Source organism: Convolutriloba macropyga, chromosome 9 (genome assembly GCF_964194025.1).
Source record: "Convolutriloba macropyga chromosome 9, txConMacr16.3, whole genome shotgun sequence".
Lineage (NCBI taxonomy): Eukaryota > Metazoa > Xenacoelomorpha > Acoela > Convolutidae > Convolutriloba > Convolutriloba macropyga.
In genome coordinates, this window is record NC_134476.1 from 64,293,521 (window position 1) to 64,316,299 (window position 22,779).

A 22,779-nucleotide genomic window follows, 5' to 3' on the forward strand; every position below is an offset into this window, starting at 1 on the left:
CGATCACCGAGGCTTTTTGAGGCTCTAAAAAGTGTAAATATCGAATAAAAGTATTCTATGAGGTTTGAATACTCAAAAGAAAAAGCCTACAACACCTGGTGTTCCCAAGCGGTCACCCATCCAAGTACTAACCAGGCCCAATGTTGCTTAACTTCGGTGATCGGACGAGAACCGGTGCATTCAACATGGTATGGTCGTAGGCATTTGCGTGAGCGGGAGCGAATTTATGTACAACAGTATTGTATTGTAGTCTTATATTCATATATAGGATTACTTTAAGTGGCCGCCTTGCGGTTTGCAAAATAGTCACTTAATACATGCAATTTTAGCCACGGTTGTGTTATAATCTTTGCAATTCGTAGCCAAACAGTGTATTAAGACAAAAGCGCAAACTTTTTGCTTCCAACCATCCACAATACAGTGGAACGGCAGCAAAACAAAGCACAGATGGATTGGGTACGGGGAACCTGTATAACCAGACATTGAACCGGAAGCATGACTTCAGTGGGTTTAGGCCGGTAATTGGGAAAATCAGTGGCGAATTGCTTTTAGCCTAATTGTTGTGATAAACTTATTAAATAGGTAAGTATCAACTCTATTTGATAAGTTTTATTTGAATGCACTCTGCGTTAGCGGAGTGCAGCCTAAAGAGTGGAACTGAGCGATTTGCACTAACTTAAAAGTTAGTTTAATAAAGGGAAATTATACAATTAGTATTGATGTTTCCGAGACAGTTCCAAATATCAAATATACAGTATACGCAAGCAGGAGAACTATTAGAATGGCCTTTACAAGTATATGGGGTGTGTTTGGAGCAATGGTTATTGCTGAAATTGTCATTTACAAAAAGTATCCGCGCTCGATGAGGCTTAACTTTTTCGATCACCGAACTTTGTTTTGGTCACCAAATCGTCAATTTTAGTCCGAATTGGCTCTTTTTTTTGTGGGCATGCTCCACTTGAGCCATAGATTGGGATAAAACAAAAAAATCTGGCACAGCGAACCATTTTGGACAAGTTTTTACCCATTTCCAAAAAAGTATCCTCGCTCGATGAGGCTTAACTTTTTCGATCACCGAGGCTTTTTGAGGCTCTAAAAAGTGTAAATATCGAATAAAAGTATTCTATGAGGTTTGAATACTCAAAAGAAAAAGCCTACAACACCTGGTGTTCCCAAGCGGTCACCCATCCAAGTACTAACCAGGCCCAATGTTGCTTAACTTCGGTGATCGGACGAGAACCGGTGCATTCAACATGGTATGGTCGTAGGCATTTGCGTGAGCGGGAGCGAATTTATGTACAACAGTATTGTATTGTAGTCTTATATTCATATATAGGATTACTTTAACTGGCCGCCTTGCGGTTTGCAAAATAGTCACTTAATACATGCAATTTTAGCCACGGTTGTGTTATAATTTTTGCAATTCGTAGCCAAACAGTGTATTAAGACAAAAGCGCAAACTTTTTGCTTCCAACCATCCACAATACAGTGGAACGGCAGCAAAACAAAGCACAGATGGATTGGGTACGGGGAACCTGTATAACCGGACATTGAACCGGAAGCATGACTTCAGTGGGTTTAGGCCGGTAATTGGGAAAATCAGTGGCGAATTGCTTTTAGCCTAATTGTTGTGATAAACTTATTAAATAGGTAAGTATCAACTCTATTTGATAAGTTTTATTTGAATGCACTCTGCGTTAGCGGAGTGCAGCCTAAAGAGTGGAACTGAGCGATTTGCACTAACTTAAAAGTTAGTTTAATAAAGGGAAATTATACAATTAGTATTGATGTTTCCGAGACAGTTCCAAATATCAAATATACAGTATACGCAAGCAGGAGAACTATTAGAATGGCCTTTACAAGTATATGGGGTGTGTCTGGAGCAATGGTTATTGCTGAAATTGTCATTTACAAAAAGTATCCGCGCTCGATGAGGCTTAACTTTTTCGATCACCGAACTTTGTTTTGGTCACCAAATCGTCAATTTTAGTCCGAATTGGCTCATTTTTTGTGGGCATGCTCCACTTGAGCCACAAATTGGGATAAAACAAAAAAATTTGGCACAGCGAACCATTTTGGACAAGTTTTTACCCATTTCCAAAAAAGTATCCTCGCTCGATGAGGCTTAACTTTTTCGATCACCGAGGCTTTTTGAGGCTCTAAAAAGTGTAAATATCGAATAAAAGTATTCTATGAGGTTTGAATACTCAAAAGAAAAAGCCTACAACACCTGGTGTTCCCAAGCGGTCACCCATCCAAGTACTAACCAGGCCCAATGTTGCTTAACTTCGGTGATCGGACGCGAACCGGTGCATTCAACATGGTATGGTCGTAGGCATTTGCGTGAGCGGGAGCGAATTTATATACAACAGTATTGTATTGTAGTCTTATATTCATATATAGGATTACTTTAACTGGCCGCCTTGCGGTTTGCAAAATAGTCACTTAATACATGCAATTTTAGCCACGGTTGTGTTATAATTTATGCAATTCGTAGCCAAACAGTGTATTATGACAAAAGCGCAAACTTTTTGCTTCCAACCATCCACAATACAGTGGAACGGCAGCAAAACAAAGCACAGATGGATTGGGTACGGGGAACCTGTATAACCGGACATTGAACCGGAAGCATGACTTCAGTGGGTTTAGGCCGGTAATTGGGAAAATCAGTGGCGAATTGCTTTTAGCCTAATTGTTGTGATAAACTTATTAAATAGGTAAGTATCAACTCTATTTGATAAGTTTTATTTGAATGCACTCTGCGTTAGCGGAGTGCAGCCTAAAGAGTGGAACTGAGCGATTTGCACTAACTTAAAAGTTAGTTTAATAAAGGGAAATTATACAATTAGTATTGATGTTTCCGAGACAGTTCCAAATATCAAATATACAGTATACGCAAGCAGGAGAACTATTAGAATGGCCTTTACAAGTATATGGGGTGTGTTTGGAGCAATGGTTATTGCTGAAATTGTCATTTACAAAAAGTATCCGCGCTCGATGAGGCGTAACTTTTTCGATCACCGAACCTTGTTTTGGTCACCAAATCGTCAATTTTAGTCCGAATTGGCTCATTTTTTGTGGGCATGCTCCACTTGAGCCATAGATTGGGATAAAACAAAAAAATCTGGCACAGCGAACCATTTTGGACAAGTTTTTACCCATTTCCAAAAAAGTATCCGCGCTCGATGAGGCTTAACTTTTTCGATCACCGAGGCTTTTTGAGGCTCTAAAAAGTGTAAATATCGAATAAAAGTATTCTATGAGGTTTGAATACTCAAAAGAAAAAGCCTACAACACCTGGTGTTCCCAAGCGGTCACCCATCCAAGTACTAACCAGGCCCAATGTTGCTTAACTTCGGTGATCGGACGAGAACCGGTGCATTCAACATGGTATGGTCGTAGGCATTTGCGTGAGCAGGAGCGAATTTATATACAACAGTATTGTATTGTAGTCTTATATTCATATATAGGATTACTTTAACTGGCCGCCTTGCGGTTTGCAAAATAGTCACTTAATACATGCAATTTTAGCCACGGTTGTGTTATAATTTATGCAATTCGTAGCCAAACAGTGTATTATGACAAAAGCGCAAACTTTTTGCTTCCAACCATCCACAATACAGTGGAACGGCAGCAAAACAAAGCACAGATGGATTGGGTACGGGGAACCTGTATAACCGGACATTGAACCGGAAGCATGACTTCAGTGGGTTTAGGCCGGTAATTGGGAAAATCAGTGGCGAATTGCTTTTAGCCTAATTGTTGTGATAAACTTATTAAATAGGTAAGTATCAACTCTATTTGATAAGTTTTATTTGAATGCACTCTGCGTTAGCGGAGTGCAGCCTAAAGAGTGGAACTGAGCGATTTGCACTAACTTAAAAGTTAGTTTAATAAAGGGAAATTATACAATTAGTATTGATGTTTCCGAGACAGTTCCAAATATCAAATATACAGTATACGCAAGCAGGAGAACTATTAGAATGGCCTTTACAAGTATATGGGGTGTGTTTGGAGCAATGGTTATTGCTGAAATTGTCATTTACAAAAAGTATCCGCGCTCGATGAGGCTTAACTTTTTCGATCACCGAACTTTGTTTTGGTCACCAAATCGTCAATTTTAGTCCGAATTGGCTCATTTTTTGTGGGCATGCTCCACTTGAGCCACAGTTTGGGATAAAAGAAAAAAATCTGGCGCAGCGAACCATTTTGGACAAGTTTTTACCGATTTCCAAAAAAGTATCCGCGCTCGATGAGGCTTAACTTTTTCGATCACCGAACTTTGTTTTGGTCACCAAATCGTCAATTTTAGTCCGAATTGGCTCATTTTTTGTGGGCATGCTCCACTTGAGCCACAGTTTGGGATAAAACAAAAAAATCTGGCGCAGCGAACCATTTTGGACAAGTTTTTACCGATTTCCAAAAAAGTATCCGCGCTCGATGAGGCTTAACTTTTTCGATCACCGAACTTTGTTTTGGTCACTAAATCGTCAATTTTAGTCCGAATTGGCTCATTTTTTGTGGGCACGCTCCACTTGAGCCACAGTTTGGGATAAAACAAAAAAATCTGGCGCAGCGAACCATTTTGGACAAGTTTTTACCGATTTCCAAAAAAGTATCCGCGCTCGATGAGGCTTAACTTTTTCGATCACCGAACTTTGTTTTGGTCACCAAATCGTCAATTTTAGTCCGAATTGGCTCATTTTTTGTGGGCATGCTCCACCTGAGCCACAGTTTGGGATAAAACAAAAAAATCTGGCGCAGCGAACCATTTTGGACAAGTTTTTACCGATTTCCAAAAAAGTATCCGCGCTCGATGAGGCTTAACTTTTTCGATCACCGAACTTTGTTTTGGTCACCAAATCGTCAATTTTAGTCCGAATTGGCTCATTTTTTGTGGGCATGCTCCACTTGAGCCACAGTTTGGGATAAAACAAAAAAATCTGGCGCAGCGAACCATTTTGGACAAGTTTTTACCGATTTCCAAAAAAGTATCCGCGCTCGATGAGGCTTAACTTTTTCGATCACCGAACTTTGTTTTGGTCACTAAATCGTCAATTTTAGTCCGAATTGGCTCATTTTTTGTGGGCACGCTCCACTTGAGCCACAGTTTGTGATAAAACAAAAAAATCTGGCGCAGCGAACCATTTTGGACAAGTTTTTACCGATTTCCAAAAAAGTATCCGCGCTCGATGAGGCTTAACTTTTTCGATCACCGAACTTTGTTTTGGTCACCAAATCGTCAATTTTAGTCCGAATTGGCTCATTTTTTGTGGGCATGCTCCACTTGAGCCACAGTTTGGGATAAAAGAAAAAAATCTGGCGCAGCGAACCATTTTGGACAAGTTTTTACCGATTTCCAAAAAAGTATCCGCGCTCGATGAGGCTTAACTTTTTCGATCACCGAACTTTGTTTTGGTCACCAAATCGTCAATTTTAGTCCGAATTGGCTCATTTTTTGTGGGCATGCTCCACCTGAGCCACAGTTTGGGATAAAACAAAAAAATCTGGCGCAGCGAACCATTTTGGACAAGTTTTTACCGATTTCCAAAAAAGTATCCGCGCTCGATGAGGCTTAACTTTTTCGATCACCGAACTTTGTTTTGGTCACCAAATCGTCAATTTTAGTCCGAATTGGCTCATTTTTTGTGGGCATGCTCCACTTGAGCCACAGTTTGGGATAAAACAAAAAAATCTGGCGCAGCGAACCATTTTGGACAAGTTTTTACCGATTTCCAAAAAAGTATCCGCGCTCGATGAGGCTTAACTTTTTCGATCACCGAACTTTGTTTTGGTCACCAAATCGTCAATTTTAGTCCGAATTGGCTCATTTTTTGTGGGCATGCTCCACTTGAGCCACAGTTTGGGATAAAACAAAAAAATCTGGCACAGCGAACCATTTTGGACAAGTTTTTACCCATTTCCAAAAAAGTATCCGCGCTCGATGAGGCTTAACTTTTTTGATCACCGAACATTGTTTTGGTCACCAAATCGTCAATTTTAGTCCGAATTGGCTCATTTTTTGTGGGCATGCTCCACCTGAGCCACAGTTTGGGATAAAACAAAAAAATCTGGCGCAGCGAACCATTTTGGACAAGTTTTTACCGATTTCCAAAAAAGTATCCGCGCTCGATGAGGCTTAACTTTTTCGATCACCGAACTTTGTTTTGGTCACCAAATCGTCAATTTTAGTCCGAATTGGCTCATTTTTTGTGGGCATGCTCCACTTGAGCCACAGTTTGGGATAAAACAAAAAAATCTGGCGCAGCGAACCATTTTGGACAAGTTTTTACCGATTTCCAAAAAAGTATCTGCGCTCGATGAGGCTTAACTTTTTCGATCACCGAACTTTGTTTTGATCACCAAATCGTCAATTTTAGTCCGAATTGGCTCATTTTTTGTGGGCATGCTCCACTTGAGCCATAGTTTGGGATAAAACAAAAAAATCTGGCACAGCGAACCATTTTGGACAAGTTTTTACCCATTTCCAAAAAAGTATCCGCGCTCGATGAGGCTTAACTTTTTCGATCACCGAACTTTGTTTTTGTCACCAAATCGTCAATTTTAGTCCGAATTGGCTCATTTTTTTGTGGGCATGCTCCACTTGAGCCACAGTTTGGGATAAAACAAAAAAATCGGGCGCAGCGAACCATTTTGGACAAGTTTTTACCGATTTCCAAAAAAGTATCCGCGCTCGATGAGGCTTAACTTTTTCGATCACCTAACTTTGTTTTGGTCACCAAATCGTCAATTTCTGTCCAAATTGGCTCATTTTTTGTGGGCATGCTCCACTTGAGCCACAGTTTGGGATAAAATAAAAAAATCTGGCGCAGCGAACCATTTTGGTCAAGTTTTTACCGATTTCCAAAAAAGTATCCGCGCTCGATGAGGCTTAACTTTTTCGATCACCGAACTTTGTTTTGGTCACCAAATCGTCAATTTTAGTCCGAATTGGCTCATTTTTTGTGGGCATGCACCACTTGAGCCACAGTTTGGGATAAAACAAAAAAATCTGGCGCAGCGAACCATTTTGGACAAGTTTTTACCGATTTCCAAAAAAGTATCCGCGCTCGATCAGGCTTAACTTTTTCGATCACCGAACTTTGTTTTGGCCACCAAATCGTCAATTTTAGTCCCAATTGGCTCATTTTTCGTGGGCATGCTCCACTTGAGCCACAGTTTGGGATAAAACAAAAAAATCGGGCGCAGCGAACCATTTTGGACAAGTTTTTACCGATTTCCAAAAAAGTATCCGCGCTCGATGAGGCTTAACTTTTTTGATCACCGAACATTGTTTTGGTCACCAAATCGTCAATTTTAGTCCGAATTGGCTCATTTTTTGTGGGCATGCTCCACCTGAGCCACAGTTTGGGATAAAACAAAAAAATCTGGCGCAGCGAACCATTTTGGACAAGTTTTTACCGATTTCCAAAAAAAGTATCCGCGCTCGATGAGGCTTAACTTTTTCGATCACCGAACTTTGTTTTGGTCACCAAATCGTCAATTTTAGTCCGAATTGGCTCATTTTTTGTGGGCATGCTCCACTTGAGCCACAGTTTGGGATAAAACAAAAAAATCTGGCGCAGCGAACCATTTTGGACAAGTTTTTACGGATTTCCAAAAAAGTATCCGCGCTCGATGAGGCTTAACTTTTTCGATCACCGAACTTTGTTTTGATCACCAAATCGTCAATTTTAGTCCGAATTGGCTCATTTTTTGTGGGCATGCTCCACTTGAGCCATAGTTTGGGATAAAACAAAAAAATCTGGCGCAGCGAACCATTTTGGACAAGTTTTTACGGATTTCCAAAAAAGTATCCGCGCTCGATGAGGCTTAACTTTTTCGATCACCGAACTTTGTTTTTGTCACCAAATCGTCAATTTTAGTCCGAATTGGCTCATTTTTTGTGAGCACGCTCCACTTGAGCCATAGTTTGGGATAAAACAAAAAAATCTGGCGCAGCGAACCATTTTGGACAAGTTTTTACCGATTTCCAAAAAAGTATCCGCGCTCGATCAGGCTTAACTTTTTCGATCACCGAACTTTGTTTTGGTCACCAAATCGTCAATTTTAGTCCGAATTGGCTCATTTTTTGTGGGCATGCTCCACCTGAGCCACAGTTTGGGATAAAACAAAAAAATCTGGCGCAGCGAACCATTTTGGACAAGTTTTTACCGATTTCCAAAAAAAGTATCCGCGCTCGATGAGGCTTAACTTTTTCGATCACCGAACTTTGTTTTGGTCACCAAATCGTCAATTTTAGTCCGAATTGGCTCATTTTTTGTGGGCATGCTCCACTTGAGCCACAGTTTGGGATAAAACAAAAAAATCTGGCGCAGCGAACCATTTTGGACAAGTTTTTACGGATTTCCAAAAAAGTATCCGCGCTCGATGAGGCTTAACTTTTTCGATCACCGAACTTTGTTTTGATCACCAAATCGTCAATTTTAGTCCGAGTTGGCTCATTTTTTGTGGGCATGCTCCACTTGAGCCATAGTTTGGGATAAAACAAAAAAATCTGGCACAGCGAACCATTTTGGACAAATTTTTACCCATTTCCAAAAAAGTATCCGCGCTCGATGAGGCTTAACTTTTTCGATCACCGAACTTTGTTTTTGTCACCAAATCGTCAATTTTAGTCCGAATTGGCTCATTTTTTTGTGGGCATGCTCCACTTGAGCCACAGTTTGGGATAAAACAAAAAAATCTGGCGCAGCGAACCATTTTGGACAAGTTTTTACCGATTTCCAAAAAAGTATCCGCGCTCGATGAGGCTTAACTTTTTCGATCACCGAACATTGTTTTGGTCACCAAATCGTCAATTTCTGTCCAAATTGGCTCATTTTTTGTGGGCATGCTCCACTTGAGCCATAGTTTGGGATAAAAAAAAAATCTGGCACAGCGAACCATTTTGGACAAGTTTTTACCCATTTCCAAAAAAGTATCCGCGCTCGATGAGGCTTAACTTTTTCGATCACCGAAATTTGTTTTGATCACCAAATCGTCAATTTTAGTCCGAATTGGCTCATTTTTTGTGAGCACGCTCCACTTGAGCCATAGTTTGGGATAAAATAAAAAAAATCTGGCACAGCGAACCATTTTGGACAAGTTTTTACCCATTTCCAAAAAAGTATCCGCGCTCGATGAGGCTTAACTTTTTCGATCACCGAACTTTGTTTTGGTCACCAAATCGTCAATTTTAGTCCGAATTGGCTCATTTTTTGTGGGCATGCTCCACTTGAGCCACAGTTTGGGATAAAACAAAAAAATCTGGCACAGCGAACCATTTTGGACAAGTTTTTACCCATTTCCAAAAAAGTATCCGCGCTCGATGAGGCTTAACTTTTTCGATCACCGAACTTTGTTTTGGTCACCAAATCGTCAATTTTAGTCCGATTTGGCTCATTTTTTGTGGGCATGCTCCACTTGAGCCACAGTTTGGGATAAAACAAAAAAATCTGGCGCAGCGAACCATTTTGGACAAGTTTTTACCGATTTCCAAAAAAAAATCCGCGCTCGATGAGGCTTAACTTTTTCGATCACCGAACTTTGTTTTGGTCACCAAATCGTCAATTTCTGTCCGAATTGGCTCATTTTTTGTGCGCCTGCTCCACTTGAGCCATAGTTTGGGATAAAACGAAAAAATCTGGCACAGCGTACCATTTTGAACAAGTTTTTACCCATTTCCAAAAAAGTATCCGCGCTCGATGAGGCTTAACTTTTTCGATCACCGAACTTTGTTTTGATCACCAAATCGTCAATTTTAGTCCGAATTGGCTCATTTTTTGTGGGCATGCTCCACTTGAGCCATAGTTTGGGATAAAATAAAAAAATTGGGCACAGCGAACCGTTTTGGTCAAGTTTTTACCGATTTCCAAAAAAGTATCCGCGCTCGATGAGGCTTAACTTTTTCGATCACCGAACTTTGTTTTGGTCACTAAATCGTCAATTTTAGTCCGAATTGGCTCATTTTTTGTGGGCACGCTCCACTTGAGCCACAGTTTGGGATAAAACAAAAAAATCTGGCACAGCGAACCATTTTGGACAAGTTTTTACCCATTTCCAAAAAAGTATCCGCGCTCGATGATGCTTAACTTTTTCGATCACCGAACTTTGTTTTTGTCACCAAATCGTCAATTTTAGTCCGAATTGGCTCATTTTTTGTGGGCATGCTCCACTTGAGCCATAGTTTGGGATAAAACAAAAAAATCTGGCACAGCGAACCATTTTGGACAAGTTTTTGCCCCTTTCCAAAAAAGTATCCGCGCTCGATGAGGCTTAACTTTTTCGATCACCGAACTTTGTTTTGATCACCAAATCGTCAATTTTAGTCCGAATTGGCTCATTTTTTTGTGGGCATGCTCCACTTGAGCCATAGTTTGGGATAAAACAAAAAAATCTGGCACAGCGAACCATTTTGGACAAGTTTTTACCCATTTCCAAAAAAGTATCCGCGCTCGATGAGGCTTAACTTTTTCGATCACCGAACTTTGTTTTGATCACCAAATCGTCAATTTTAGTCCGAATTGGCTCATTTTTTGTGGGCATGCTCCACTTGAGCCATAGTTTGGGATAAAACAGAAAAATCTGGCACAGCGAACCATTTTGGACAAGTTTTTACCCCTTTCCAAAAAAGTATCCGCGCTCGATGAGGCTTAACTTTTTCAATCACCGAACTTTGTTTTGATCACCAAATCGTCAATTTTAGTCCGAATTGGCTCATTTTTTGTGGGCATGCTCCACTTGAGCCATAGTTTGGGATAAAACAAAAAAATCTGGCACAGCGAACCATTTTGGACAAGTTTTTACCCATTTCCAAAAAAGTATCCGCGCTCGATGAGGCTTAACTTTTTCGATCACCGAACTTTGTTTTGATCACCAAATCGTCAATTTTAGTCCGAATTGGCTCATTTTTTGTGGGCATGCTCCACTTGAGCCACAGTTTGGGATAAAATAAAAAAATCTGGCACAGCGAACCATTTTAGACAAGATTTTACCCATTTCCAAAAAAGTATCCGCGCTCGATGAGGCTTAACTTTTTCGATCACCGAACTTTGTTTTGGTCACCAAATCGTCAATTTCTGTCCAAATTGGCTCAGTTTTTGTGGGCATGCTCCACTTGAGCCATAGTTTGGGATAAAAAAAAAATCTGGCACAGCGAACCATTTTGGACAAGTTTTTACCCATTTCCAAAAAAGTATCCGCGCTCGATGAGGCTTAACTTTTTCGATCACCGAGGCTTTTTGAGGCTCTAAAAAGTGTAAATATCGAATAAAAGTACTCTATGAGGTTTGAATACTCAAAAGAAAAAGCCTACAACACCTGGTGTTCCCAAGCGGTCACCCATCCAAGTACTAACCAGGCCCAATGTTGCTTAACTTCGGTGATCGGACGAGAACCGGTGCATTCAACATGGTATGGTCGTAGGCATTTGCGTGAGCGGGAGCGAATTTATATACAACAGTATTGTATTGTAGTCTTATATTCATATATAGGATTACTTTAACTGGCCGCCTTGCGGTTTGCAAAATAGTCACTTAATACATGCAATTTTAGCCACGGTTGTGTTATAATTTATGCAATTCGTAGCCAAACAGTGTATTATGACAAAAGCGCAAACTTTTTGCTTCCAACCATCCACAATACAGTGGAACGGCAGCAAAACAAAGCACAGATAGATTGGGTACGGGGAACCTGTATAACCGGACATTGAACCGGAAGCATGACTTCAGTGGGTTTAGGCCGGTAATTGGGAAAATCAGTGGCGAATTGCTTTTAGCCTAATTGTTGCGATAAACTTATTAAATAGGTAAGTATCAACTCTATTTGATAAGTTTTATTTGAATGCGCTCGGCGTTAGCGGAGTGCAGCCTAAAGAATGGAACTGAGCGATTTGCATTAAGTTAAAAGTTAGTTTAATAAAGGGAAATTATACAATTAGTATTGATGTTTCCGAGACAGTTCCAAATATCAAATATACAGTATACGCAAGCAGGGGAACTATTAGAATGGCCTTTACAAGTATATGGGGTGTGTTTGGAGCAATGGTTTTTGCTGAAATTGTCATTTACAAAAAGTATCCGCGCTCGATGAGGCTTAACTTTTTCGATCACCGAACTTTGTTTTAATCACCAAATCGTCAATTTTAGTCCGAATTGGCTCATTTTTTGTGAGCACGCTCCACTTGAGCCATAGTTTGGGATAAAATAAAAAAATCTGGCACAGCGAACCATTTTGGACAAGTTTTTACCCATTTCCAAAAAAGTATCCGCGCTCGATGAGGCTTAACTTTTTCGATCACCGAACTTTGTTTTGGTCACCAAATCGTCAATTTTAGTCCGAATTGGCTCATTTTTTGTGGGCATGCTCCACTAGAGCCACAGTTTGGGATAAAACAAAAAAATCTGGCACAGCGAACCATTTTGGACAAGTTTTTACCCATTTCCAAAAAAGTATCCGCGCTCGATGAGGCTTAATTTTTTCGATCACCGAACTTTGTTTTGGTCACCAAATCGTCAATTTTAGTCCGAATTGGCTCATTTTTTGTGAGCACGCTCCACTTGAGCCATAGTTTGGGATAAAATAAAAATATCTGGCACAGCGAACCATTTTGGACAAGTTTTTACCCATTTCCAAAAAAGTATCCGCGCTCGATGAGGCTTAACTTTTTCGATCACCGAACTTTGTTTTAATCACCAAATCGTCAATTTTAGTCCGAATTGGCTCATTTTTTGTGAGCACGCTCCACTTGAGCCATAGTTTGGGATAAAATAAAAATATCTGGCACAGCGAACCATTTTGGACAAGTTTTTACCCATTTCCAAAAAAGTATCCGCGCTCGATGAGGCTTAACTTTTTCGATCACCGAACTTTGTTTTAATCACCAAATCGTCAATTTTAGTCCGAATTGGCTCATTTTTTGTGAGCACGCTCCACTTGAGCCATAGTTTGGGATAAAATAAAAAAATCTGGCACAGCGAACCATTTTGGACAAGTTTTTACCCATTTCCAAAAAAGTATCCGCGCTCGATGAGGCTTAACTTTTTCGATCACCGAACTTTGTTTTGGTCACCAAATCGTCAATTTTAGTCCGAATTGGCTCATTTTTTGTGGGCATGCTCCACTTGAGCCACAGTTTGGGATAAAGCAAAAGAATCTGGCGCAGCGAACCATTTTGGACAAGTTTTTACCGATTTCCAAAAAAAAAATCCGCGCTCGATGAGGCTTAACTTTTTCGATCACCGAACTTTGTTTTGGTCACCAAATCGTCAATTTCTGTCCGAATTGGCTCATTTTTTGTGGGCATGCTCCACTTGAGCCATAGTTTGGGATAAAACGAAAAAATCTGGCACAGCGAACCATTTTGAACACGTTTTTACCCATTTCCAAAAAAGTATCCGCGCTCGATGAGGCTTAACTTTTTCGATCACCGAACTTTGTTTTGATCACCAAATCGTCAATTTTAGTCCGAATTGGCTCATTTTTTGTGGGCATGCTCCACTTGAGCCATAGTTTGGGATAAAATAAAAAAATTGGGCACAACGAACCGTTTTGGTCAAGTTTTTACCGATTTCCAAAAAAGTATCCGCGCTCGATGAGGCTTAACTTTTTCGATCACCGAACTTTGTTTTGGTCACTAAATCGTCAATTTTAGTCCGAATTGGCTCATTTTTTGTGGGCATGCTCCACTTGAGCCACAGTTTGGGATAAAACAAAAAAATCTGGCACAGCGAACCATTTTGGACAAGTTTTTACCCATTTCCAAAAAAGTATCCGCGCTCAATGATGCTTAACTTTTTCGATCACCGAACTTTGTTTTGGTCACCAAATCGTCAATTTTAGTCCGAATTGGCTCATTTTTTGTGGGCATGCTCCACTTGAGCCACAGTTTGGGATAAAACAAAAAAATCTGGCGCAGCGAACCATTTTGGACAAGTTTTTACCGATTTCCAGAAAAAAAATCCGCGCTCGATGAGGCTTAACTTTTTCGATCACCGAACTTTGTTTTGGTCACCAAATCGTCAATTTCTGTCCGAATTGGCTCATTTTTTGTGGGCATGCTCCACTTGAGCCATAGTTTGTGATAAAACGAAAAAATCTGGCACAGCGAACCATTTTGAACAAGTTTTTACCCATTTCCAAAAAAGTATCCGCGCTCGATGAGGCTTAACTTTTTCGATCACCGAACTTTGTTTTGATCACCAAATCGTCAATTTTAGTCCGAATTGGCTCATTTTTTGTGGGCATGCTCCACTTGAGCCATAGTTTGGGATAAAATAAAAAAATTGGGCACAACGAACCGTTTTGGTCAAGTTTTTACCGATTTCCAAAAAAGTATCCGCGCTCGATGAGGCTTAACTTTTTCGATCACCGAACTTTGTTTTGGTCACTAAATCGTCAATTTTAGTCCGAATTGGCTCATTTTTTGTGGGCATGCTCCACTTGAGCCACAGTTTGGGATAAAACAAAAAAATCTGGCACAGCGAACCATTTTGGACAAGTTTTTACCCATTTCCAAAAAAGTATCCGCGCTCAATGATGCTTAACTTTTTCGATCACCGAACTTTGTTTTGGTCACCAAATCGTCAATTTTAGTCCGAATTGGCTCATTTTTTGTGGGCATGCTCCACTTGAGCCACAGTTTGGGATAAAACAAAAAAATCTGGCACAGCGAACCATTTTGGACAAGTTTTTACCCTTTTCCAAAAAAGTATCCGCGCTCGATGAGGCTTAACTTTTTCGATCACCGAACTTTGTTTTGGTCACCAAATCGTCAATTTTAGTCCGAATTGGCTCATTTTTTGTGGGCATGCTCCACTTAAGCCACAGTTTGGGATAAAACAAAAAAATCTGGCGCAGCGAACCATTTTGGACAAGTTTTTACCGATTTCCTAAAAAGTATCCGCGCTCGATGAGGCATAACTTTTTCGATCACCGAACATTGTTTTGGTCACCAAATCGTCAATTTCTGTCCGAATTGGCTCATTTTTTGTGGGCATGCTCCACTTGAGCCATAGTTTGGGATAAAACAAAAAAATCTGGCACAGCGAACCATTTTGGACAAGTTTTCACCCATTTCCAAAAAAGTATCCGCGCTCGATGAGGCTTAACTTTTTCGATCACCGAACTTTGTTTTGGTCACCAAATCGTCAATTTCTGTCCGAATTGGCTCATTTTTTGTGGGCATGCTCCACTTGAGCCACAGTTTGGGATAAAACAAAAAAATCTGGCACAGCGAAACATTTTGGACAAGTTTTTACCCATTTCCAAAAAAGTATCCGCGCTCGATGAGGCTTAACTTTTTCGATCACCGAACTTTGTTTTGGTCACCAAATCGTCAATTTTAGTCCGAATTGGCTCATTTTTTGTGGGCATGCTCCACTTGAGCCACAGTTTGGGATAAAACAAAAAAATCTGGCGCAGCGAACCATTTTGGACAAGTTTTTACCAATTTCCAAAAAAGTATCCGCGCTCGATGAGGCTTAACTTTTTCGATCACCGAACTTTGTTTTGGTCACCAAATCGTCAATTTTAGTCCGAATTGGCTCATTTTTTGTGGGCATGCTCCACTTGAGCCACAGTTTGGGATAAAACAAAAAAATCTGGCACAGCGAACCATTTTGGACAAGTTTTTACCCATTTCCAAAAAAGTATCCGCGCTCGATGAGGCTTAACTTTTTCGATCACCGAACTTTGTTTTGGTCACCAAATCGTCAATTTCTGTCCGAATTGGCTCATTTTTTGTGGGCATGCTCCACTTGAGCCATAGTTTGGGATAAAACAAAAAAATCTGGCACAGCGAACCATTTTGGACAAGTTTTCACCCATTTCCAAAAAAGTATCCGCGCTCGATGAGGCTTAACTTTTTCGATCACCGAACCTTGTTTTGATCACCAAATCGTCAATTTTAGTCTGAATTGGCTCATTTTTTGTGGGCACGCTCCACTTGAGCCATAGTTTGGGATAAGATAAAAAAATTGGGCACAGCGAACCGTTTTGGTTAAGTCTTTACCGATTTCCAAAAAAGTATCCGCGCTCGATGAGGCTTAACTTTTTCGATCACCGAACTTTGTTTTGGTCACCAAATCGTCAATTTTAGTCCGAATTGGCTCATTTTTTGTGGGCATGCTCCACTTGAGCCACAGTTTGGGATAAAACGAAAAAATCTGGCACAGCGAACCATTTTGGACAAGTTTTTACCCATTTCCAAAAAAGTATCCGCGCTCGATGAGGCTTAACTTTTTCGATCACCGAACTTTGTTTTGGTCACCAAATCGTCAATTTTAGTCCGAATTGGCTCATTTTTTGTGGGCATGCTCCACTTGAGCCACAATTTGGGATAAAACAAAAAAATCTGGCACAGCGAACCATTTTGGACAAGTTTTTACCCATTTCCAAAAAAGTATCCGCGCTCGATGAGGCTTAACTTTTTCGATCACCGAACTTTGTTTTGGTCACCAAATCGTCAATTTTAGTCCGAATTGGCTCATTTTTTGTGGGCATGCTCCACTTGAGCCACAGTTTGGGATAAAACAAAAAAATCTGGCGCAGCGGACCATTTTGGACAAGTTTTTACCGATTTCCAAAAAAGTATCCGCGCTCGATGAGGCTTAACTTTTTCGATCACCGAACTTTGTTTTGGTCACCAAATCGTCAATTTTTGTCCGAATTGGCTCATTTTTTGTGGGCATGCTCCACTTGAGCCACAGTTTGGGATAAAACAAAAAAATCTGGCACAGCGAACCATTTTGGACAAGTTTTTACCTATTTCCAAAAAAGTATCCGCGCTCGATGAGGCTTAACTTTTTCGATCACCGAACTTTGTTTTGGTCACCAAATCGTCAATTTTAGTCCGAATTGGCTCATTTTTTGTGGGCATGCTCCACTTGAGCCACAGTTTGGGATAAAACAAAAAAATCTGGCACAGCGAACCATTTTGGACAAGTTTTTACCCATTTCCAAAAAAGTATCCGCGCTCGATGAGGCTTAACTTTTTCGATCACCGAACTTTGTTTTGGTCACCAAATCGTCAATTTCTGTCCGAATTGGCTCATTTTTTGTGGGCATGCTCCACTTGAGCCATAGTTTGCGATAAAACAAAAAAATCTGGCGCAGCGGACCATTTTGGACAAGTTTTTACCGATTTCCAAAAAAGTATCCGCGCTCGATGAGGCTTAACTTTTTCGATCACCGAACTTTGTTTTGGTCACCAAATCGTCAATTTTTGTCCGAATTGGCTCATTTTTTGTGGGCATGCTCCACTTGAGCCACAGTTTGGGATAAAACAAAAAAATCTGGCACAGCGAACCATTTTGGACAAGTTTTTACCTATTTCCAAAAAAGTATCCGCGCTCGATGAGGCTTAACTTTTTCGATCACCGAACTTTGTTTTGGTCACCAAATCGTCAATTTTAGTCCGAATTGGCTCATTTTTTGTGGGCATGCTCCACTTGAGCCACAGTTTGGGATAAAACAAAAAAATCTGGCACAGCGAACCATTTTGGACAAGTTTTTACCCATTTCCAAAAAAGTATCCGCGCTCGATGAGGCTTAACTTTTTCGATCACCGAACTTTGTTTTGGTCACCAAATCGTCAATTTTAGTCCGAATTGGCTCATTTTTTGTGGGCATGCTCCACTTGAGCCACAGTTTGGGATAAAACAAAAAAATCTGGCGCAGCGAACCATTTTGGACAAGTTTTTACCGATTTCCAAAAAAGTATCCGCGCTCGATGAGGCTTAACTTTTTCGATCACCGAACTTTGTTTTGGTCACCAAATCGTCAATTTCTGTCCGAATTGGCTCATTTTTTGTGGGCATGCTCCACTTGAGCCATAGTTTGGGATAAAACAAAAAAATCTGGCACAGCGAACCATTTTGGACAAGTTTTTACCCATTTCCAAAAAAGTATCCGCGCTCGATGAGGCTTAACTTTTTCGATCACCGAACTTTGTTTTGGTCACCAAATCGTCAATTTCTGTCCGAATTGGCTCATTTTTTGTGGGCATGCTCCACTTGAGCCATAGTTTGGGATAAAACAAAAAAATCTGGCACAGCGAACCATTTTGGACAAGTTTTTAACCATTTCCAAAAAAGTATCCGCGCTCGATGAGGCTTAACTTTTTCGATCACCGAACTTTGTTTTGATCACCAAATCGTCAATTTTAGTCCGAATTGGCTCATTTTTTGTGGGCACGCTCCACTTGAGCCATAGTTTGGGATAAAATAAAAAAATTGGGCACAGCGAACCGTTTTGGTTAAGTTTTTACCGATTTCCAAAAAAGTATCCGCGCTCGATGAGGCTTAACTTTTTCGATCACCGAACTTTGTTTTGGTCACCAAATCGTCAATTTTAGTCCGAATTGGCTCATTTTTTGTGGGCATGCTCCACTTGAGCCACAGTTTGGGATAAAACAAAAAAATCTGGCACAGCGAACCATTTTGGACAAGTTTTTACCCATTTCCAAAAAAGTATCCGCGCTCGATGAGGCTTAACTTTTTCGATCACCGAACTTTGTTTTGGTCACCAAATCGTCAATTTTAGTCCGAATTGGCTCATTTTTTGTGGGCATGCTCCACTTGTGCCACAGTTTGGGATAAAACAAAAAAATCTGGCGCAGCGAACCATTTTGGACAAGTTTTTACCGATTTTCAAAAAAGTATCCGCGCTCGATGAGGCTTAACTTTTTCGATCACCGAACTTTGTTTTGGTCACCAAATCGTCAATTTCTGTCCGAATTGGCTCATTTTTTGTGGGCATGCTCCACTTGAGCCATAGTTTGGGATAAAACAAAAAAATCTGGCACAGCGAACCATTTTGGACAAGTTTTTACCCATTTCCAAAAAAGTATCCGCGCTCGATGAGGCTTAACTTTTTCGATCACCGAACCTTGTTTTGGTCACCAAATCGTCAATTTTTGTCCGAATTGGCTCATTTTTTGTGGGCATGCTCCACTTGAGCCATAGTTTGGGATAAAACAAAAAAATCTGGCACAGCGAACCATTTTGGACAAGTTTTTACCCATTTCCAAAAAAGTATCCGCGCTCGATGAGGCTTAACTTTTTCGATCACCGAACTTTGTTTTGATCACCAAATCGTCAATTTTAGTCCGAATTGGCTCATTTTTTGTGGGTGCGCTCCACTTGAGCTATAGTTTGGGTAAAATAAAAAAATTGGGCACAGCGAACCGTTTTGGTCAAGTTTTTACCGATTTCCAAAAAAGTATCCGCGCTCGATGAGGCTTAACTTTTTCGATCACCGAACTTTGTTTTGGTCACCAAATCGTCAATTTTAGTCCGAATTGGCTCATTTTTTGTGGGCATGCTCCACTTGAGCCACAGTTTGGGATAAAACAAAAAAATCTGGCGCAGCGAACCATTTTGGACAAGTTTTTACCGATTTCCAAAAAAGTATCCGCGCTCGATGAGGCTTAACTTTTTCGATCACCGAACTTTGTTTTGGTCACCAAATCGTCAATTTCTGTCCGAATTGGCTCATTTTTTGTGGGCATGCTCCACTTGAGCCAGAGTTTGGGATAAAACAAAAAAATCTGGCACAGCGAACCATTTTGGACAAGTTTTTACCCATTTCCAAAAAAGTATCCGCGCTCGATGAGGCTTAACTTTTTCGATCACCGAACTTTGTTTTGGTCACCAAATCGTCAATTTTAGTCCGAATTGGCTCATTTTTTGTGGGCATGCTCCACTTGAGCCACAGTTTGGGATAAAACAAAAAAATCTGGCGCAGCGAACCATTTTGGACAAGTTTTTACCGATTTCCAAAAAAGTATCCGCGCTCGATGAGGCTTAACTTTTTCGATCACCGAACTTTGTTTTGGTCACCAAATCGTCAATTTCTGTCCGAATTGGCTCATTTTTTGTGGGCATGCTCCACTTGAGCCAGAGTTTGGGATAAAACAAAAAAATCTGGCACAGCGAACCATTTTGGACAAGTTTTTACCCATTTCCAAAAAAGTATCCGCGCTCGATGAGGCTTAACTTTTTCGATCACCGAACTTTGTTTTGATCACCAAATCGTCAATTTTAGTCCGAATTGGCTCATTTTTTGTGGGCGCGCTCCACTTGAGCCATAGTTTGGGATAAAATAAAAAAATTGGGCACAGCGAACCGTTTTGGTCAAGTTTTTACCGATTTCCAAAAAAGTATCCGCGCTCGATGAGGCTTAACTTTTTCGATCACCGAACTTTGTTTTGGTCACCAAATCGTCAATTTTAGTCCGAATTGGCTCATTTTTTGTGGGCATGCTCCACTTGAGCCACAGTTTGGGATAAAACAAAAAAATCTGGCACAGCGAACCATTTTGGACAAGTTTTTACCGATTTCCAAAAAAGTATCCGCGCTCGATGAGGCTTAACTTTTTCGATCACCGAACTTTGTTTTGGTCACCAAATCGTCAATTTTAGTCCGAATTGGCTCATTTTTTGTGGGCGCGCTCCACTTGAGCCATAGTTTGGGATAGAATAAAAAAATTGGGCACAGCGAACCGTTTTGGTCAAGTTTTAACCGATTTCCAAAAAAGTATCCGCGCTCGATGAGGCTTAACTTTTTCGATCACCGAACTTTGTTTTGGTCACCAAATCGTCAATTTTAGTCCGAATTGGCTCGTTTTTTGTGGGCATGCTCCAATTGAGCCACAGTTTGGGAGAAAACAAAAAAATCTGGCACAGCGAACCATTTTGGACAAGTTTTTACCCATTTCCAAAAAAGTATCCGCGCTCGATGAGGCTTAACTTTTTCGATCACCGAACTTTGTTTTGGTCACCAAATCGTCAATTTTAGTCCGAATTGGCTCATTTTTTGTGGGCATGCTTCACTTGAGCCACAGTTTGGGATAAAACAAAAAAATCTGGCGCAGCGAACCATTTGGGACAAGTTTTTACCGATTTCCAAAAAAGTATCCGCGCTCGATGAGGCTTAACTTTTTCGATCACTGAACTTTGTTTTGGTCACCAAATCGTCAATTTCTGTCCGAATTGGCTCATTTTTTGTGGGCATGCTCCACTTGAGCCATAGTTTGGGATAAAACAAAAAAATCTGGCGCAGCGAACCATTTTGGACAAGTTTTTACCGATTTCCAAAAAAGTATCCGCGCTCGATGAGGCTTAACTTTTTCGATCACCGAACTTTGTTTTGGTCACCAAATCGTCAATTTTAGTCCGAATTGGCTCATTTTTTGTGAGCGCGCTCCACTTGAGCCATAGTTTGGGATAAAATAAAAAAATTGGGCACAGCGAACCGTTTTGGTCAAGTTTTTACCGATTTCCAAAAAAGTATCCGCGCTCGATGAGGCTTAACTTTTTCGATCACCGAACTTTGTTTTGGTCACCAAATCGTCAATTTTAGTCCGAATTGGCTCATTTTTTGTGAGCATGCTCCACTTGAGCCACAGTTTGGGGATAAAACAAAAAAATCTGGCACCGCGAACCATTTTGACAAGTTTTTACCCATTTCCAAAAAAGTATCCGCGCTCGATGAGGCTTAACTTTTTCGATCACCGAACTTTGTTTTGGTCACCAAATCGTCAATTTTAGTCCGAATTGGCTCATTTTTTGTGGGCATGCTCCACTTGAGCCACAGTTTCAGATAAAACAAAAAAATCTGGCGCAGCGAACCATTTTGGACAAGTTTTCACCGATTTCCAAAAAAGTATCCGCGCTCGATGAGGCTTAACTTTTTCGATCACCGAACTTTGTTTTGGTCACCAAATCGTCAATTTCTGTCCGAATTGGCTCATTTTTTGTGGGCATGCTCCACTTGAGCCATAGTTTGGGATAAAATAAAAAAATCTGGCGCAGCGAACCATTTTGGACAAGTTTTTACCGATTTCCAAAAAAGTATCCGCGCTCGATGAGGCTTAACTTTTTCGATCACCGAACTTTGTTTTGGTCACCAAATCGTCAATTTTAGTCCGAATTGGCTCATTTTTTGTGAGCACGCTCCACTTGAGCCATAGTTTGGGATAAAATAAAAAAATTGGGCACAGCGAACCGTTTTGGTCAAGTTTTTACCGATTTCCAAAAAAGTATCCGCGCTCGATGAGGCTTAACTTTTTCGATCACCGAACTTTGTTTTGGTCACCAAATCGTCAATTTTAGTCCGAATTGGCTCATTTTTTGTGGGCATGCTCCACTTGAGCCACAGTTTGGGGATAAAACAAAAAAATCTGGCACCGCGAACCATTTTGACAAGTTTTTACCCATTTCCAAAAAAGTATCCGCGCTCGATGAGGCTTAACTTTTTCGATCACCGAACGTTGTTTTGGTCACCAAATCGTCAATTTTAGTCCGAATTGGCTCATTTTTTGTGGGCATGCTCCACTTGAGCCACAGTTTCAGATAAAACAAAAAAATCTGGCGCAGCGAACCATTTTGGACAAGTTTTTACCGATTTCCAAAAAAGTATCCGCGCTCGATGAGGCTTAACTTTTTCGATCACCGAACATTGTTTTGGTCACCAAATCGTCAATTTCTGTCCGAATTGGCTCATTTTTTGTGGGCATGCTCCACTTGAGCCATAGTTTGGGATAAAACAAAAAAATCTGGCGCAGCGAACCATTTTGGACAAGTTTTTACCGATTTCCAAAAAAGTATCCGCGCTCGATGAGGCTTAACTTTTTCGATCACCGAACTTTGTTTTGATCACCAAATCGTCAATTTTAGTCCGAATTGGCTCATTTTTTGTGGGCGCGCTCCACTTGAGCCATAGTTTGGGATAAAATAAAAAAGTTGGGCACAGCGAACCTTTTTGGTCAAGTTTTTAC

At 40.6% G+C, this 22,779-nt stretch overlaps 5 non-coding genes across 5 annotated transcripts; all 5 read right to left on the reverse strand.

Moving 5' to 3' along the window:
- Positions 1–83: 83 nt before the first annotated feature.
- On the reverse strand, positions 84–202 carry LOC142346855 (5S ribosomal RNA). Its single transcript, XR_012759893.1, has one exon. It is a non-coding gene; the product is annotated as a 5S ribosomal RNA (ribosomal RNA).
- Positions 203–1,151: 949 nt separating this feature from the next.
- LOC142346857 (5S ribosomal RNA) lies at positions 1,152–1,270 on the reverse strand. Its single transcript, XR_012759895.1, has one exon. It is a non-coding gene; the product is annotated as a 5S ribosomal RNA (ribosomal RNA).
- Positions 1,271–2,218: 948 nt separating this feature from the next.
- Positions 2,219–2,337, reverse strand: LOC142346946 (5S ribosomal RNA). The gene has a single exon (XR_012759979.1). It is a non-coding gene; the product is annotated as a 5S ribosomal RNA (ribosomal RNA).
- Positions 2,338–3,285: 948 nt separating this feature from the next.
- LOC142346858 (5S ribosomal RNA) lies at positions 3,286–3,404 on the reverse strand. The gene has a single exon (XR_012759896.1). It is a non-coding gene; the product is annotated as a 5S ribosomal RNA (ribosomal RNA).
- A 7,906-nt stretch (positions 3,405–11,310) lies between these two features.
- On the reverse strand, positions 11,311–11,429 carry LOC142346859 (5S ribosomal RNA). The gene has a single exon (XR_012759897.1). It is a non-coding gene; the product is annotated as a 5S ribosomal RNA (ribosomal RNA).
- Positions 11,430–22,779: the final 11,350 nt, after the last annotated feature.